The sequence below is a fragment of the Plectropomus leopardus genome, chromosome 5, assembly GCF_008729295.1.
Source record: "Plectropomus leopardus isolate mb chromosome 5, YSFRI_Pleo_2.0, whole genome shotgun sequence".
NCBI lineage: Eukaryota > Metazoa > Chordata > Actinopteri > Perciformes > Serranidae > Plectropomus > Plectropomus leopardus.
The window spans coordinates 20,027,869-20,047,930 of NC_056467.1; the positions used below are offsets into that span (position 1 = coordinate 20,027,869).

The following is a 20,062-nucleotide window of genomic DNA, read 5'->3' on the forward strand; positions in this document are numbered from 1 at the left end:
ATGCTTGTTGAGGCTTTAGCGAGTTCAGAGTGTTTTTTTAGATTTTTTTTTTCCCCCAACCTTGTCATCAACAATGTGGAAGTAATAATTCTCATAACTTCTCCCACTGCTTATTTTGTGAGTGTGTGTGCGCGTACATGTGTGTTGTAGTACAAAAGGCTGCATGACTGTAAAGGGATGGTTAAGATGTTTTTTGAAAGTCGTTTCCCTAGCACTTCTGTCACTCCTGAGATGCTTTTTTCTCCTTTAGGGGTCTCCCTCCCTTTTGTTCTTCCTCATGTATCATTGTTTCTTTATCTTTCTATTTACTAAACGTATCATGTTGTTTGTTCTCAGCACTGTAAAACAGTCCCTTCTACAACATTGAAAAGCAATATCACTGTATGAAACGTTCACAATGTATTTGTTATGATTGACATTTGATTCATCATCATTATTATTCACATGCACCCTAGGTGTGATAATTGAAGTAAATCTCTTTTATACAAATACTAAAAGTGTGCTGTGGGAGTTTTTTTTTCTTTGCCTTGTTGGAAATGTACTTTTGTTGGATGATGCTGTGAAATAAGTATTCTCAGAGAAAGAGATCAGGTAGAAAGTCAGAGTGTAGGAGTGTGTAGCAGTAATAAAATTACAGGATATTGGACTCTTTCTGCCATTTACAGCCTTCACAGGTGAGTTATTTTGGAGACTTAAACATTTGCTTACAAACCTGATTTAAAATAATCTTCAAATTATCTCTTCTCTCCCCTCTGTCCTGCACAGGCCGCTATGCAGAGCTGCAGGTGGAGTTTTCGTCTGCCGTGCGGACCAGCGCCGAGCAGAAGGAGCTCATCCTGAAGCTGGAGCATGACCTGAGCACCATCCAGACCATGTCCTCCCTGCCGCGCCCCGACGCAGACGGATCGGAGGTCAGCAACATGGAGAACATCCCAGAGCCAATCAAAGAGGCCTCTGCAATGTTTACTGGTATGTCTCTTAATTTAAAAGGTTTTTTTAAGGGATCATTCACCCCAGATTAAAAATACATATTTTACCTGTTACCTGTAGTGCTATTTATCAATCTAGATTGTTTTGGTGTGAATTTTGTTTTGGTGTGAGACGTCTGTCTTCTCTCTAATATAAAGGAACTACATGGTACTCAGTGCCAAAAATAAATTTAAAAAACTCAACAGCAATCAATATTATGTCCTCATTACACAAGATAATCCATAGACCTTTTTGTGAGCAGTTTCACGGAGGAACGATTTTCTTTCTATTGAACTAAACCCACCAACTGTCTCATCGGGCTGAAGGAAGTGTTTATCTAGTCATGGATGAGAGATTCGTGTTTGTGACAGAGTGAGATGTGAAGATTAATGTCGTCCTCCTTGGCTGAGCCGTAACATTACCAATAGCTTCCTTCTGCACAGTGATACGGCTCGCCGGTGTAGTTTGGTAAAACAGAAAATAGTTCCTATATGAAACTGCTCACAATAAGATTATTTTGAGTAACTGGGTCATGATTTCTGAGCGATATCTCCTGAGTTTTTCAAATGTATCTGTTTGCTGTTTTGAGCACATTGAGCTGAGTGTCATCTTGTTCCACTATACTGGAGAGAAGGCAGACATCTCCAACACTCTGCAACTCACAACAAAACAATCCAGCTGTTGAGTTGAGTTTAAGATGTTATATTTCTTTATTTAAATGCAAAGCTTTCATTTAAACTGTGAAGTTCAGGTAGTAATCTTAAGATTTTTTGGCCCCAAAAAGCCAATGTACTGTACAGATGTTAGCTGTAAGCTAGGTTTCAACAGGCAGACAGACTTTGTCAGTGGGAGTGCATGTGTGCTCTTTTGTTCAGCTCAGCCTTTTTCCATTATTTCTCTCCACTCTCCCTTTTCATCTGACTTTTGTATCTTTATCAAACAGATTGATAAAGAACATTTCTTGCTTGAGCTAAGTTGGCTGCACATTAGCATTATGTTTCTGTTCTACATATAAAAGAAAAAAACATTTTGTCCTGAAAAGGATGTGAATTCGGGGGCTTTTCTTTTGTTCATCTATTAATCTGAATGTAACTGTTAATTAAGTTGTGTTTGATTTAGTTTTTTTCCCTCTATGTCCAAAAGACAGTTATTTTATCATTGCTGAAACATTTCAAATGAATCTTCAAGCCTTGATGCTTGTGTGAATTTCCCACATTGAAAAGTCTTTGTTCTGTGAAAGGTGAGAGCCTGTGAATGAAGTGTTGGTCCTCACAGAGAAATCGGTGAAGATACTGAAGTCTGACTTGCAGACAGCACAACTTCTCTAATTGAAATGAGGAAAAAACCTGCTGAGCTGAGGCTCTGCAGGAGGTGTGTCTGTTTAAGTACTGCAAACTAGCCTGATTAGAGCGATCTAAGTGTTTGTTTCTTTTCATGTGACAGTCGAGACAGAGAACAGCGTTTAAGGTGTTTGTTAGAGTCAGACTGACACAGCCTTTTTGAAAATAAAACAGATATTAGCATCAAATTTAACAACACAGGTTAACTGTTTTCAAGGTATTTTTGATCATACAACACTGACATATACGTGCATGGTGTTGTGTTGCTCTCAGGTTCAGGCGTGGGCCCCCATCCTGAGCTTCCTCAGGGCCAGATGGACTCTCTGCTCTCCATCATTTCCAGCCAAAGGGAGAGGTTTCGCTCCCGCAATCAGGAGCTGGAAGCTGTGAGTCACGATTTCTCACACACACACACACACACACACACACACACACACACACGCAGACACACACACACACACACACACACACACTGTATTCCTGTGTCTTTTTCAGGGAGAACTAATATCTCGTCTATTTGTTTTCTCCATCCCCTGCAGGAGAATCGCTCCATGCAGCAGACCATGCAGGCGCTGCAGAATGAACTGGACAGCCTGAGAGCAGACAACATCAAACTCTACGAGAAAATCAAATTCCTGCAGAGCTACCCTGGCAGGGTGCGTGCGTGCCTGTGTGTGCGTGCGTGCGCGTGTCTGTGCGTGTGTGTGTTTGTGCATGAATTCTGATGTGTTGCTGAATTTGTTGCATCTGACCCTTTAAACATTTTGATGGAAAATTTTAAGATTTGTCTGTTTTTTTTCTGCGCTGTAGGCTGGAGGAAGTGATGACACTGTGATGCGCTACTCCTCCCAGTACGAGGAGAGACTGGATCCATTTGCTTCTTTCAGCAAGAGGGTACAAGACACACCCTTAACACACACACACACACACACACACATACAGAAATTCTAACTTTGATAACCGACAACTGACCAAACATGGATGACAGGGTGTCATGTTTGCAGCACAGCTACAGTAGAGCTTCATCTGCTGTCATTCCCACACAAAGGCCAAGCTTTTATTTGTCCTTATTTTTTTTCTCTTATTTTTACAGAAATATTTCATGATTGTTGAGAATGAAGCCTTATTTGCATAGAACTAGTATTACACATGCGCACCTCTGGTAATTTGTAATAATTGTGGAGGTCGAATCTGCCATGTCCATAGTCTGTCAAGTAAAAAATTCCACCGCAAATGTCCCATCATTTTTCACCAAACACAGAGGTCCCGTGGTACCAGTAGTCCTGTGCAAATCAGCATCTAGCGATTTGGGGTTGTCTTTTGTTTTCTGTGTGCCTGGTGTCAGCACTTTTTCCCAGTTGAGTATTAAGGAGTCTGCACGGGTAATATTAAATGAGAGTTTGACAGCATTTTTGGGTGAAGGAGGCTCATCTTGCTGCTCAACGTGGAGAGCCTTTCGCAGAAAAAGCAAGCTTAAATCAATCACAGAAACAAAGTCTCAGAGGATGATGACATGAATAACATAGCAAAATGTTGCACAATTGTTTTTTGTCAACACTGTAGGTCACTGCGAGTGTTGCTGTGTTGTGTGGAGTTACAAATGACTGCGTGTCATATCCATCGAGTAATGTCAGTAAAATTGAGTAAAAACAGACTAAACAGATAAAACAGATTATCCCGTGCAAATGTGCCGCACGAAAAACAGACGTGGAGGTAATTTCTAAATCACACGAGGTCCCCCGGTCATACTTGTCCTGTTCCAGTAGGGCTTACAATACCAGTTTAGCCAACATGTGTTTTAAGTAAAGGGATGACTCAGAAAGTTCTAGTTTTGACCATTTTTGTTACTGTCAGTGATGATGATGGAATAGGAGCAACACAACTGTCTCATTTTTAGGGTTTTGTTGAAAGTCATTCTGGGAAAGTTATATGCTTAAAATGACATATTCTACATTACACCTGTTTACCTGAAATATGTCACTGAAGTTAATGCACCAAACACCACAGACTGACAGTATGTCAAATATAAAACATCTGAAAGGGTATTTTTTAGATTATAATAGTACTTAGGTATTACTAAAACATGGTCTGCATGTGGAAACACTTCCCAAAAATGCTGTATTGTTTTGTTAAGGCAAACTGTGTTTGCAGGAGCGCCAGCGCCGATACCTGAGCCTCAGCCCCTGGGATAAAGCCACTCTGAGCCTGGTAAGCCTCACACACACACACACACACACACACACACACACTTCATGTGTTTGGTGTTTGACTAATCCTCCTGTCTTTTTGTTTCTCAGGGTCGTGTGATTCTCTCCAATAAGATGGCCAGGACCGTTGCTTTCTTCTACACTCTGTTCCTGCATTGTTTGGTCTTCCTGGTCGGTTCCCCTTAAACCCCCGATGGGATTCTGATATGACAATATTCATAACTGTTCACTGTGATTATTATTTTTTTTTTCAGGTGCTGTACAAAACCGCCTGGAGCGAGAGTATCGGCAGAGACTGCTCCGCTTTCTGCGCTAAAAAGTGAGTATATTCATCCTGCAGCCGAATGTTAAGTTTTAACATTTATACAACATCATGCATGAACTGAATATGTCATTTTGATCATATTAGCATGTTTTTAAATTTCCTAACGTCTCCCATACTCCTCCAGGTACTCGGACCACCTCCACCGCTTCCATGAGAATGACGAAAACCTTTAGGCTGGTGCATCATGCAGCAGCGTGCACGTCCTGCATTTAAATCTACCTGATCATCCTCCTCATGAGGAAGCAGCTTTACTTTTGTTTCTGCAGTAGCTGAAATCTCCACTAGGGGGCAGTTTAGGGCTTTAAACTGTAAATCAAGCCGTTGGTTGATTCCAAAACACGTACTTCATGATTTAATTTCTTGTTTCTTGATCTTTGATATGTTGCAATTGATATATAAGTCTAGTAAAACTATAACTTAAGGGTCCTTCTTATACTCTGAACTTAATACTGAAAACCAATCATTAATCGTAAATGTGATCTGCACTGCTGCAGCACAAATTTAATTAAGGTTCTGTTGTCTTCCTGTAGCAAGGGACCACAGTACTTGGTTTTTTTTCTGGATTAAGCTGGAATTTAGAATATTTAGACAACTTAATCAATAAAGTTAAGTTAATATAAGTATATAGGTGATATGGTTAACATTATGATATATGTTTGATTGGAGATTGCACTACAAAAGGTGGGTTAATAAGGATTAGGTGGTCATTTTGAGAAGTTATGGTGGTTGAACAATATATGCGGTAATTATTCTTTTCATTCCTTGCCCTACTTGACTAATGTGATTTATTGATAAGTACAGCTTTTAATGACTTGTGTTTTTGGTGCAGAAATAACCTCGCTACTGTTATCTGCTATTCAGAACTCATTTGCTCCTTGCATAACAGCTGAAGGTTTGCAGCAGTAATACACAAATGGTTACTGAGTCTGTTGTCCGTATACTCCTCTCTGGGACAGATTACTGTGCATGTTTACCTGATCTCCGCTTCCTTTAAATATATCTCAAATAAAGACTATGCAGTACTTTTCTTGTATCCTTCTCATTTAAAATGTTAAGATGTGTGAAGACATGGCTAGGTTCATGTTGGCTTTATGGTTTGTGCATGATGCTTACACAGAATTTATTAATGAATTATCACTTTGCAGGAAGCTTGTTTCATTTTATTTGCTGCTTAAGGTTGACTTTCATGACATTTTATATTTATAGCAGGGAATTATGATTGTATTGCATTGTTAATGTAAACGCTTTGGTCAGGGGACACAGGAGAGTCCAACCTCAGTGTAACAGGCCCCTGTTGCCACCCCAAAACAACAGCAGGAAGGGACACAACTAATTTTTTTATAGCTTGTAACAGTGACAGACTGAGAGTCTGTCTTTTGTTTTCCTCATTACATCAAGCCTATTTATTTAAAATATATATATTATATATTGTAGCTGACAACAGCTTCCTCACCAAAATATGTGGCAGAGAGGCAAGAGGGACAGTTTCATTTCAGTGTTGGGGGGTAATCACATATTAAGCAAGAGGTTTGGGGTTCAAAGATTAAATTTCCTGCACAAATCTTTAAATGTAAAAATCTTTTGCATCAGTTTTATGGTAGTCTTTCTTTTCATCAAAATAAAAGTCCTCTACTACTTTCATGTTTTAATTAGGGGGGTATGGGAATATTTTGAATCAGTTCCAGATACACTGCCCTGCAGCTGGAAATACTCACTAGAGCACCAAATGTGTATCAATACACTGCTGAAAATAGTCCCTAATAAATGCGCTATTTACTACTTTTGAGTAATGCGTGATAGGAAATTGCATAACTACATATGTTTTTATAGAATTAAAGTAGGTATTACAAACCATTTGTAAATGTCTCCACTAGGTCTGAGGAAAGTAAATAGCAATATAACAATATTCTCTTTTATGTAAGTCATGATGGTAAAGAGGCGAATGTGGGCTGATAGTGAGCGTTCAGAGGGGAAAGGTCTGTTTAACCATTGAACCAAAAGGAAGAGAAGCGGCTGAAACACACACACACACACACGATAAATGTGCTGATCGGTGATTCGGGCCTCAGCACTGATAGCTGCCTGCGTTTGACTGAATTAAACTGCATTTTTCATGAGAGGCCTCCTCGAAAAGAGCACCTCAGCTCACAGCCATTAAAGACTAACAAGACTGGCAGACCACACACACACACACACACACACACACACACACACACACACACACACACACACACATACTCTCTTCCTCCTCTATCTGCACCCCCTTCTGTGCTTATCAATCACAACAGACTCTGAGCTATCGCAGCACAATTACAGCTTCATTCTCCCCCACGCAGCTCCATTCACCTTTAACCCCAAACCTCAGATACACACCTTTTTATTTCCCCTCCTCCTTCCTGTCGCTGTCTCTCTTTCCTCCATGTCCTTCGTCTCTGCCCATTGACAGCTCCATAAATATTAACAACCTCCATCTGTGGAATAACAAAAGTCTTAAGTAAGCCTAATGGCCTGGGGTTATTTTTACTGCAGCGGACGGGGTCACTGCACATGGACTGATCTTTGGTCGAAGAGCTTCCTTTAATGACAGGACAGTGATGGGTCAGCAATTTAATGTCTGCGCTGTCATGTTTATTTTGAGACTGTTCCAACGAACAAATCAGCAGTGAGTGTCGCCAACTTATGTAGGAGCGTAGAAAAACAATAATGATGGATCACTTCATCGTTCTGTCATAGTTGAGTTTTCATTTCCATTATTGGTTCAGCAGAGGGCAGTAAAGTTGTTTTTATTATCAATGAATTATTTAGCTGACTCTTCTGACTGTAGACGCTCTTGTCTGTGTCTGCTTGCGCCTTCCTCTTGCATTGTTTTCCCTACTGTTTTTCATTTAATGGCTTATGGAAGATAACATTTCCTATTTCCTTTTAATATTTTTAAGGGGACATCTCACCCCAAAATCAAAATACATATTTTTCCTCTTACCTTTAGTGCAATCTAGATTGTTTTGGTGTGGGTTGCAGAGTGTTGGAGATATTGGCCATAGAGTATCAGAGTGCCATCTTCTCTCCAATAGAAAGGAGCGAGATGGCACTCGGCTTGTGGTGCTTAGGCACACAAAAAAAAAGAAAAACTCAACAGCAATGTCTCTTTCCAGAAATCATGACCCGGTTACTCAAGATGATCCACAGATCTTGCAGCTCAGCAGAAAAAGACGCCATTAATGTTTACATCTTGCGTTGTCATGAGCCTCTCATCCATGAGTAGATGCGCACGTCCTTCTGCACAGTGATGTTCTAAGTGGGAGTAGTGTGGTTAAAAAAAAAAAAAAAAAAGTTCATGCATCATCCTGCTCACAACAAGGTCTATGGATTATCTTAACAAACTGGGTCATGATTTTGCAGTTGAGCTTTTCACTTTATTTATTTTTTGGTGCTTTAAACACCACAAAGTGCCATCTAAAAAATGCAAAACGTTTGTTTTTGCTGTCATTTCTTTTATTTTTATTTTATTATTTACAGGTTTTAGTCAAATATCTAAGACGTTTTTTTCATGCACTCAACAAATGTATTTCTCTCAAACTTTGGTCATTTTTTTTTTTAAACTGTTGGCGAGCATATGTTAGACTGGCCTTTTATTGTGACCATCCCAAGGCACACCTGTGTAGCAACGATGCTCTTTAATCAGCATCTTGATAAGCATCACCTGTCAGGTGGATGGATCATCTTGGTAAAGGAGAAGTGCTCACTGATTTGGATTTTAACAAATTGCAACCAGAATTGAAGGAAAGAAATCTATTCAGTGCATTAAAAAAGTCTAAGTTTAAATTTTTGTACAGTGTAGTTCCATTATATTGGACTGAAGGCAGACAGCTGATATCCAACACTCTGCAACTCACACCAAAAAAATCTAGATTGATAAACAGCACTACAGGTAAGAGGAAAAAAAGTGTGTTTTTTTATATTGGAGTGAACTGTCCCTTTAATGGGCATCTGTGTGAATGCCCATTAAAATGTAATATCTGTTGTCATCTTCTTGTATGAACTTTGAAACCACTGACCCCGCAGTGGGCTTTAAATGGCAGCAAGGATCTTTTCAGGGCTGAAACTAACGATTATTTTTGATTATTTGAGTTATTGTTTCATCTGTGAAATATAAAGTCAAGGTGACATACTAAAATTCTTTGATGCTGTTTAAAAACAATTAGCTCAGAGGACAGTTATGAGGACAGAGGACATTATGGTCATGTGTTTGGTAGTGAATTCTGGGATTTGAGGCATTTTACCACCACCCAAGGAGGAGTTTATATTCTGCATTTACATGTAAGGTAAATTTCAAGGTTGATTTTGTTGGGTTTTTTTTCTAGACTATCTTGACCATTTTCAGGCAGAACGCTTTCAAAGCATACAAACAGCTGAAATGTTCTCCAACAGATTTTAACACTAGAATTAATATCAGAGTTATGCCCAAATCAAATAAGACAAGGGAAAGTAGGTTCTTGACAAGAGGGAATGCAATATTCTCAGCAACAGATTATGCAGCAAACTGTAGCCAAAACACCAGTTTTGAATGATATTACCCATCATTTCTTAAAGGAGTCTGAAACCACAAATGTTTGGCCTTTTTTGCTTCATACATGACAATTATTAAAATTGTTGGTTGTATTTTTGTCAATCGGCTGATCGTGTATGAATGATTTTTCTGATTTTTCAGCTCTGGCAGTTTTCAGTGAAGCCTCCGGAGCTGCTGATCAGTCCTGCCTAGAGATGAGTTATGTAAACACTCCATATGAACCCTGCTGATGCTTTAGCCAGTAAGATTTTTTTTTTTCCTCCCAGACATTCCTCCCATTCAGAGGCATCCTCTTCATTCATTTCTCTCTGCGGCTGTGAAAATCTCATTCAATGCATTCACAGAACCAACACACCATTCAGGATTTTTCTCCTTTGTGTTGCTAAGTAGCTCAGACCATAAACTGCAGAGGACTGTTGCATGGATACAAAGAGTGTGCGCGAGTGTGTGTGTGTGTGTTGCCACGGTATTTTGGTGCCTGTTTATGTCTTTGGAAGGTGTCGTTCATTTTGGATAAATCATTCAGTTACAATCTCCCTTGCAAATGTCTCTGTTCTCTTTCTTTCTTCCTCTTCTTTCTCTGCATGAAGTCAGTTCATCCCCCCACCCCCTCCCCTCATGGGTGTTGCTATGGAAACAGGCCTCCTCTGTCAGGTGGCTCCAAGCTGAATGCTCCCCTGCCCTCTGATTTGCTCTGACATCGTCTGGCTGAATCACTCGGCCACGTGATCCCAGATCAGCAAGTCTGGATGCTGAATATGGAGCTCTCTCTCCTTTGCTCCCCCCTCTTGGGGTCCCCTCCCCTCTCAGCCCTGCCTTCCTCTCACCTCCTCCAGGGAGACGGTGATGGGAAGTGACGGGTGGGTTTACATCAAGTCAATTCACAGACAAGAAAGTCATTGTAAGGAAGAAAGAAAACACGTGATTTATATATTCTGTTTGGGCTTAAAAAGTCACACTTAACGGTGTTTCATCAGCTTGATACTAAATTTCTTTTAATTTTATGAGAATTGCTTTTAAATAAAACATTGCTTTTGCTTGGGGCCCCAGAGAAAGTAAAACATTTTTAAATACAATGGATTTTCATTTGCTCTTCGCAGAGCTACTAATTACCAAATATGATCATTTTCTATTTCTGATGTTGAAGCTATTTTGTTTCGCTTTTATTTGAATTTCATTTTAAATTTTTGTTTTTAATTCAGGTTTTATAGTTCAGAATAGGTATTGCAATACAAACACAACACTTTGTGAAGCTGTTGACTCACAGTCATGACATCCGAGTCTCAATAAACATATGCACCAATGCCTCCTCATGATATTTGTGTTGACAAAATTGACCAAATTGACAAAGACTAAAACAAAAGACAATTTTGCTCATTTTTAGTCAACTTTAAAAACCATGCACTAATCAAACTTCATAACCTTAACATTTCTGTCTTTTTTTCTCTTACTTTAGTAAGTTTTTTTTTATACATGGCCCACATGACATGCAAAACATCTAAAACATGCATTTATTTATTTGATGTAATAACAATACTCAATGGACATTTTGTTACTTTCATCAGTTTTCGAGCTTGTTTTGTATAAGTGCAGAAGAAAAGAGAGGGAAATATTTTCATATTTCAGTAAAAGTAGTGATACCACAAAGGTACTCAGTGACATGTAAAAATCCTGCATTACACATTCATTTAAAGGTCTAGTCTGTAGGCTGAAGTTTCATCCAGCAACGAGGATTCAGAACTTAAACTTCTCCTTTGTGCCAAACAGTACAGCCGGCACAGAAACGTGAATGACTCCATTTAGTACCTGTCTTTGATTTGTCTGTTCCAGTCTACTATCGGACAACATGGAGGACTCTGGATACATGAAGATATTAACAGCTCAATCTAAGGTAACAAAAACACAACGATTGTTGTTTTCACATGATTATAAACTAATGAAAACATTGTTATGAATATTATATACTGTTTCTGCCAATAGATGCCCTTAAATCCTACATACTGGACCTTTAAATAAAAGTACAGAAATAACAGCATAATTTACTTAGAGTATTATAGTAAAAGTACTCATTTTGCAGTAAAATCTTCTCTGTGAGAGTTATATGATTGTACTTATATCCAATACTGAAGCATTAATATGAAGCATTTTAGTAAGTAGTAGTAGTAAATGTCCTTCTCACTACTAGCCCTCATGTTTCCTGATGCACCGTAATGTTTATTTCCAGCACATGACTGACTGACGTGCTTTCCTTCCTGTTGTTGTTCCCTTGTGTTGTTTACAGTGTCATTGATAGTGCGCTTTACTGTGCTATCTTGGGCTCAAATCCAAGAGAGTGGCTCAGATGACATCATTGCACACATCGTGCATCATCTCCTGCCAGCTCAGCGGGAAAAAGACAACCTCAGGTACAGGGTGACGCAGAAAATACACACATACGCACACACACACACACAGCAGTATTTCACTAGCATCAGGTCATCTGAGGATCAGCGCTTGATAATTTCTTGTCACCTCAGTTGAAGCGGATGCAAGTCTAAATTGGCGTGACTCAGCTGGCAGACTAACACTTCTGACACTGTGTGATGAGATCCAACTGGGTCTGAAACCAGTTAGTATTATCAACACACACAAGTCATTTTGAGGGGTTCTGTGTCCAAATGTCGTCTTCAGAGAAGTTATTTTAGTCTATATTGTGTTATTGTGTTCAAATTTTCATGGCTGACACACAACAAATTTGCCACTGGTTGGTTTCTTGGTCTCTGCAGAGCTTATTAATGAAATGATTGGTTGCTTTGTGCACTTATAGTAGCTTGTAGGTACACACACAACACATAATGGACAGGTGATATGTAGGGGATATATTTCAGCCCCCCATTAGGGTTTATCCGGTCATGATCTTAAGGTAAGTGCTCAAACAAAGCTATACCTGATAATTCTGAAAGAATATTATATTACAGGTCTCTCTAGTGATTCAGTATTGCACTTCCATTAATCTGCAGGGTTTGCAAGAGACAGATTAAAAAATGAAATATCCAAATAGAAGCAGCAGAGTCAGAGACATCCTAACTTTTAGCAAAATAGCAGAAAAGTTAATTTAGCAAAACAATAAAGGATAATCCAAGAAAAACGGCCCAAAATCTTTGAGAAAAACGTACTTAGTCTTAGTCTCAGATTTTTTGGTTTTGCCCATGTCCAATTCGCTAACATAGAGGGTGGGAGTGTGTAAGGGGGTTCGGACCTATACTGCAGCCAGCCAACAGGGGATGACTGAGATGTTTTGGTTTATCATTTGGGAGCGATTATGTCATCCAGCTTTATAAACAGTCTATAATTGCAATCTATTTGGAAATGTTTTCACATTAGAGGCACATTCAGCAGCAACAAAAAATAGCAAAACAAACTAAAACATGGTGTGTTGAACACTCTGTTGTGTATGTTGTGGTATGCAAGTTCACTGCCTTTAACACGGCAGGGTTCAGAAACATGCTGCATCTGATTAGGTGCTAATACACCCATCAAATGAGAGAAAACTTTAGAGCCAACTGCATGCTGTTTAACACCATCTCACACAGTTTGAGAAAACATTAATCTGTTTCTCCGACTGGACTTCCTGGATTGTATTTAATTGACTCAACAGTGTCTAAAACAACCTGTCCCCTGTGCTGCTCAGTGCGACGTGTCCTCATAGAACAGTTTGCATGATATCACAGGAATCAGCACCCCACAAATGACGTCGCATCCTTAACATGGTATGGTGTCCTTAGGTTTAGGCGAGTAAAGTTACTGTGATTATGTTTAAGGTAAAGGAACATGATGAGGACGTATCGTAAAATAACTCAAAGTTCACAGTTCACATGGTTATGAACATGCGTCTCCTGGGGAAAGTTTGAATTATTCACATCTACCACCTCAACCTGCCCCCTTAAAAGACAGCTTAGGACTGCTTTCTTGTTTACTTTCATCAGCGCATTGGTCACATGATTGCAGTCTTTTAAAAATGCGCCTGTTATGTACAAAACTGGGCGCATTACTTTTCGTAGGAAACCGTACAAACAGTTTCTGAGAACATCACTTATGCATCATGGAAACTGAACCTCCTGTTAGGAAAATTTTGTTTTGTTCCTCTTTTCACATCCCTGCACCTTTAAATTCTTCCTTTTGTGCTCCTTCTCTAACAGATAATTCCCTGTGTTCTCCATGAAGCTTCAGGTTACAGCATTTAAAAGCTTCCCATCAGTAATTCATGCGTGCAGACCGTGTGTTCGCACATTTCTACTAATGCAGGCTGCAGGCGAGTCCATCCCATATTGAATACTTCAGAGGGAAGCAGAGTTTTCTGTGTCCCTCACTCGTGTGTCTTCCTGGTCAGGAGACACTGAGGGGCAGTATCTTATTAAAGCCTGCTGACACATTGATCCTCAAACAGCCTCAGGAGGCCAATCTCCATCTTGACCACTTTAGATGCTTTCATAGGAAATTAGCTCAAAAGCATCTCTTTTTTCTCTCTTTTGTCTGTCAGCCTGTCTCACCTCTCTGAAGTCTAAATAAGGTGTATATTGGAACTCTTGGTCGATGATGCCCACCAAGGAGGCCGTTTTGTCTGTGTGCGGTGTTACGTTATGAGCTCTGCCATCGAACTGTACCATGTGTCTGCACAGAAGAAAAATATAAGCAAGTTTCAGAAAACAGTGACCTGTAGGGTTGAGATGTGGACAAATGTAATACATTGATGGTTGAGTGAAAGGAGTTAGATGTGGAAGTGAAAGGACAAAAAAGTACAGGTGATGTATGAGAGACAGTGACAGGTCTGTGGATGACCAGGAGGCTGAAGCGGCCCCTGCCCCCCGAGGCTCCCGTTGATTCATCCTTCCGGCAGGAAGTGTGTGAGGATCAATAAGAAACAAGGGTCTCTGGAGAGAAACACAGAGCGAGAGCCCTCGCCCAGCCCAGGTCTCTTTTTGTTTCATTAAGCAGCTCCTCGCTCTTGTCTGCGTTTGAGTCAAGGATAATGAGCTTAAAGGGATAGTTTGGGATTTTTGAAGTGGCGCTGTATGAGATACTTATGTAGAGTCAATGTGCTATATACAGTAGCTGGTGGTTGGCGAAACAGACAAGGGGCGCACCTCAAAGGGGTTGATATCAAGACGTATTTTAGCCTCTTTAAAAGAGGACTACCTAGAAAAACCAATATCAGTCAAAGTGGATGCTCTTTATAGAGTATTTCACTGCTTTACCTCACCGTCACACAGCCTTTTCCTTTGACACTACATTTCTCATCCACCACTGGTCAGCTGTCTGGGTCACAAAGTGCTGTTAGAAGTGACCCAACTGAAACAAAACTTCACATTGAAAACACTCTCAATACAGCGTCCAGTTAGAATGATATTGTATTTTTCTAGGTAGGCTTTTTTTTTTTTTTTTTTTTTTTTAAAAAGTGGCTAAAATACTTTTTGATATCAACCTCTCTATACAGCAGGGTAGTGCTAAGTTGTGGTCTGTTTCTGCAAACTTTTCCAGCCAATCAGCAGCGGGGGCTGTCTGTGCTCATGCACAGGACAGAGGACAGACCATGGATGTGTAAGGACAAAGGCAATGGGAGTGAGCAGGACAGTAAATGTGACACTTGCCAGCATCCTGAAAATGTCAGGTATCAATAATCTTTCTCCAGATTTGCTGACTCCACCTTTAACTTTCAGTGACAGAATCAACACAACACAGCGAACATCTTCAGATTTCTTTACACCATATTAATCAGACTTACATTCTCAGCACGATCTATTCTCACATGAAAATCTCTAAACTGCTTCCTTCAGTATTTTAGGCACTGAAGAGGCAGCACTTCAATCACATGCATTTGTGTAATCACTACATGGATCTGTGATTGAGGCCAACATCACAGTCTGCCAGCTCCGACTGAAAAAGCAGATGCAGAGCAGACAATTTAAGAAAAAACACTCAGATTAGATGGTGACCTTCTACAGAGCAGCTCGTCCTCTCCCATTACCACCTGTCTGCGGCCTGACCAGGTTATTATTTTAGCCCTTAACCCCACCATGAAGCCACAGAGTCAATCCTCTCAGAGTGGATTAGTAGTGAAGGTGTGCTACGCTAGAGCGAATCACAGAGCAGTAAACATCAGCGAGCCACGTGAAAAAGTCTCATTTGGCTAAACAACAGTCAATCAGTCTGAAAGGACAATATTAGTGAGAAAACACACACAGAGGCTTCATTCATTCAGTCAATATTATCAACACACACACACACACACACACACACACACACACACACACACAAACACACACAATGACTGCACTTGATTGCACCTTCAAAGTAAAAGCTCACAGCGTCACGTTAAAAGTGGAAAAGAAAATAATATGAAAATGAAAAAGACATAATATGACTTAGAAATCTTGAAAAGGAGCTTCGTGGGGGTCCCTTTTTTTCATTTTTTTTTTAAATGTCATCTTTACAGGAACCAAAAATAAAAGCATTCTGAGCTAACCCACTATTTATTCTCAGTTCACTATAATCACTTGAGCATGAGTTAGTTTCAAAAGCCCAAATAGCTGTTTAATTTTCTCTATTTGTCAATGCTGTAGTCAGTGAAATGAAAACAAAACCTAAAAATCAACAACATTTAACATGCAGCATATCAGGCGAAAGCCCTCCTTCCTATTGGTTCCTGCTACTATATAGGTGAGGCCTATACTTTTGTTGTCTGTTTTTAAAGCCCTAACAAAGCCTGGCATTCGTCAAAACATATTGGCTCTTTTAATCACTTAGCCAATAAAATAAGACTTTTCCATATTTCCTTCCTCATTTCTATATTTTTTGAGTGCCTGGACTGCTTTCTAGCAAAATCAATATGTTTGCTGTTTTCCATGGAGATTTTCTTTGCAAATTCAAGGTGACACGGCATGACTAATTCATATACAAACAATCATTTTGTATTCGTAGTATTCTTTTAAGTCAATGCACAGCCAGTAAACTAAACATGCAAAAATGTAACAATGATCCGACCACTTAGTAAATATTTAGTTTGGTTTGATATGACAAGTTGTTTTAATTAAATCCAAATAAAAATAATCGGCATGCATACTTAAATTATCATTCATATTGGTAACCAGTTTGTATCACTGTATCTATTGAATGCACCAGTTTGCACTTTATGGTTTGCACCTTGCTATTATCTATATTATTAGCCTATGTTTTGAATCTCATGGTAAGCTTGCTCTCATATTTTGCACCTTACTATTATCTAGTTTCTTTTAATTTGCACCTTAGTTCTGCATATTTAGTCACATTACTGTTAGTTTTTATATTTATATTTTATATTTGAACCCCTAATGTGAGCTAGTTATTACATCTTGCACTTTACTATTATCTAGTTCATATTAATTTCATATTTGGTGTATATTGTATTTCATATTTTCTGTACATTGCTTTACTACTTGCTATTTTAGTCCTTGTGTATTGCATGCTCTATATCTGCACTCTAACTTTGTGGTACAAGACCAGCTATTTGAGAGTTTTGTCTCCCTTTTCCCTGTCTGATGCTGGGAAATTGCCTTAGTTAGTTAGCAAGTTGCAATTACCAACACCCATCAACATGTAATAAACATTGCACTTTTGGCCTCCTTAAACTCTGACAGCAGGTCCCAAAATCCAAACATGTTTAGGCTTTTCATTTGTCCGGTAACTTGGAACTTTATTGTGAAAGTATTCACCGGAAGTACCTTTTTTCCTGATTGTGTCAGGCTTGTCAGTGGTCTTGTGGACGGCAGCGCTGAAGGTACAGCAGCAGCACAGTGCGTCGAGCGGAGAGATGGAGGCAGAGCTGGCCGGCTGCGAGAGCGTCTGAACCGGAGAGGAGGACAACAGCTGAAGAGGGGATAAAAACCATGTTTGCTCCTGAATAATCATCATCTTCACGCCAAAAATCAGGATCATCTCAGAAAGCGTCATGAAACCAGTCCTGCATTGAGGTGAGAGCTGCGTTTTTTTTTTATTTCTTATTCAGCGCGTCTGCACCGTCCTGACGGTTGTCATTAGACGTGTTTGCAGAGCCTTGTGCAGGTGGTGTCAGGAGAAAGAGCAGCATCAGCAACGCGATAATAACAGCAACACACCTCCAGGTGCTGAGGAGGAGATGGACCCTTCTGTGGTGTAAGACCCGATTCACCCCTATGCACAGTCAGCCTCCCGGGATGAATCCTGCATTCAGAATCGCCCTTTTGATGGCAAGTGTTCGCGTTTAGAGCAGAGAGGCTTGAGGAGGGTCGTGGTGTGAAAGGGGCTTTTCCGATAATCCATTTAATAGCCTTGAGGGAGTAAAGTCTGGACAGTCTTAGGACGGCCCAGGGCCCTGATGTGATCTGATCTGATGTTCAGGCCCGCTCGAGATGATCCAGAATCAGTGCACCGGCTCGTGACTCGGCGCGCAGGATCCCATTCATCTCCTGCTTTCTGGACCTGGAACTGCCAGCCATTCAGCAGGAGGCTGCATCCCCATTCATGAAGTCCATTACGCAGCCTGCACAACGACCCACTGTTGGCTTTAAATAGGCTCTCTGGGCCTGCAGTAGGCCTGTTTCAGGCCTGCTATTGACTTTCTCTCGTGTATCTTTTTTATAGGCTACACGATACAGTCAGTTAATATGAAGCCTAATAAGCCTGATTATTGCAGGGGACAGGCCTGCTGTTACACAGGCCTTCACATCACTGTCAGATATCATAAAACTCCCATACTGCGTCTCTGGCACTGTGTTGAGATTTTATAGTGACCTAATCGAAGAAATTGTCTCATCATCATTACCTTTGTTTTTAAATTCTATCAGACAAATGTTCCCTTTTTGTGATATTTAAGCAGCATCCCTCTAAAGCTGAATTTGCTTCACTTAAAGTGAAGCTTTTCAGAGCTGATCTGAACTCACTTAGTGTGCCACCCTAGATCTGCTCTGCAGGGGATGGACAGAATAACAAGAACAGCTCACAGTGTGATGCAAAGCCATACATCAGCACAAAATGAGTTATATAGGCAGTTTCACCACTGTAATATTCTGACACTCTGACACTATAAATAGGAACCAAGTCATTGCTTTGCACCTGAAAAGCAATCCTCAAGTCCTTACATTCTAGTCCCAAGTCAAGACAGGCAAATCCCAAGCCCTTAACTTTCAGTTTTGAGTCCTAAACAACTCTTCACCAAATGTAATGCCATTTTATTAAAGTAGTATAATAACAGTATTTTAATTAACAAAAATCATGGATGCTTTTAAAAAATGTTTTTTTTTTGTTAAAACAAGTTTTTGGGATGTTCTTGCATCTGCTTTTGTAATGTTTGACCTCCACATACGTTTAGTGCGCACTTGAAAGTATCTCTGGTATAATCTTGACCAACTGGCACTCAGAGACATAACGAAACTTCTTCATGTCTCTCCTCTGCAACTTGATTGGATGCCTTTGAATTGGTTCAAACATAATGGATCTAAGGAGTTCAGTGTTGACTTTCTGGGAAAGAATAGCGTTATCAGTAGTTGATTCAGGAAATTAAGGAAATTCATTGATTTGTGGCACTCTTTTTGATAACATGCTTTTTAATCTTTGGGACGCTCAAGTCCAAGTGAAGTCATGAGTCATTTATATTGAAGTCTAAGTCAAGTTCCAGGACTTATTTTTATTGATTTTGTCTAGTCGAGTCTCAAGTTATCAAATTTGTGACAAGTACACACCTCTGTTTCATAGTGACCTAAACAATGGCACAGGCTTTTATATAGCATTTATTTCACTGATAGGGACATTGTTTTGTATTTAAGCACACTTTTAAATCAAATTATGTCAATATTATGCAATACTTTGCAAGTGTGTTATTCAGAGCTGACCCCAGTCATGTGATGCTACACTACTGGCTAGAGTATATATCCTTCACAGGGTGAACAGAATAACCAGAACACTTTACATATCATCCTTTTTAACATCACGACAAAAAATATGTGTCATAGGTCTTTAAATCATTGTGATATTCTGATGTTAGTTCCTTAAGACTACATTATGTCTCTGACATTATGTCATCTTTTTTTAGAGACCTGATCTAAGGCAGAGGCTTATTATGTAGTAATATTTCCCTTATTCTCAAGATTCAAGATTTAAGATTACTTAATGTGTCCCTAGGGAAATTTGTCTTGAAAAAACTAAAGCTGCCACACAAAAGTACCTATACGCAATCAAAAGTGCAAAAACAGATGTAAAGTGCATAGTTAAGACAAGTGCAGACATGAAGTGCATTGGAATACATGCATCTCTGCCCCTCATTTTGCACCACACTTATATTCAAATGTCTATAGTTGATCTTTATAACACCTGTACTGTTTTTTTTTGTAATATTCAAGCAGCATCCTTCTTAAGTCAAATTTTGCAAAGATTCTTTAGCTAAAACGTGAGATTTTAAAGTCAAGTGAGACTACACTAACGAGGACAGGCTATAAATTGTGAGTGTTTCTGTGTGTGATGGGAATGAGATAAATAATAAGAACACTTCATAATATCATGCAATCCAAAAATGCTTCGCTCATAATTTAATTTGCACCTGTTGGACGTTTTCAAGTGGTGTTGGGGTAGTTATCCATAGTCAGTGTATTACCTACATACAGCGGAA

General features: G+C 39.6%; 1 protein-coding gene across 1 annotated transcript in view; it reads left to right on the top strand.

Annotated features, from left to right (window-relative positions):
• Positions 1–11,235: 11,235 nt before the first annotated feature.
• Positions 11,236–20,062, top strand: part of LOC121943648 (SH2B adapter protein 2) — a 34,404-nt gene continuing 25,577 nt past the window's right edge. Inside the window, exons 1-3 of the mRNA XM_042487223.1 lie at positions 11,236–11,299; positions 11,690–11,813; positions 17,166–17,393. The gene's annotated coding sequence lies outside the window, so the exon portion shown is untranslated. The remainder of the gene's footprint in view (positions 11,300–11,689; positions 11,814–17,165; positions 17,394–20,062) is intronic.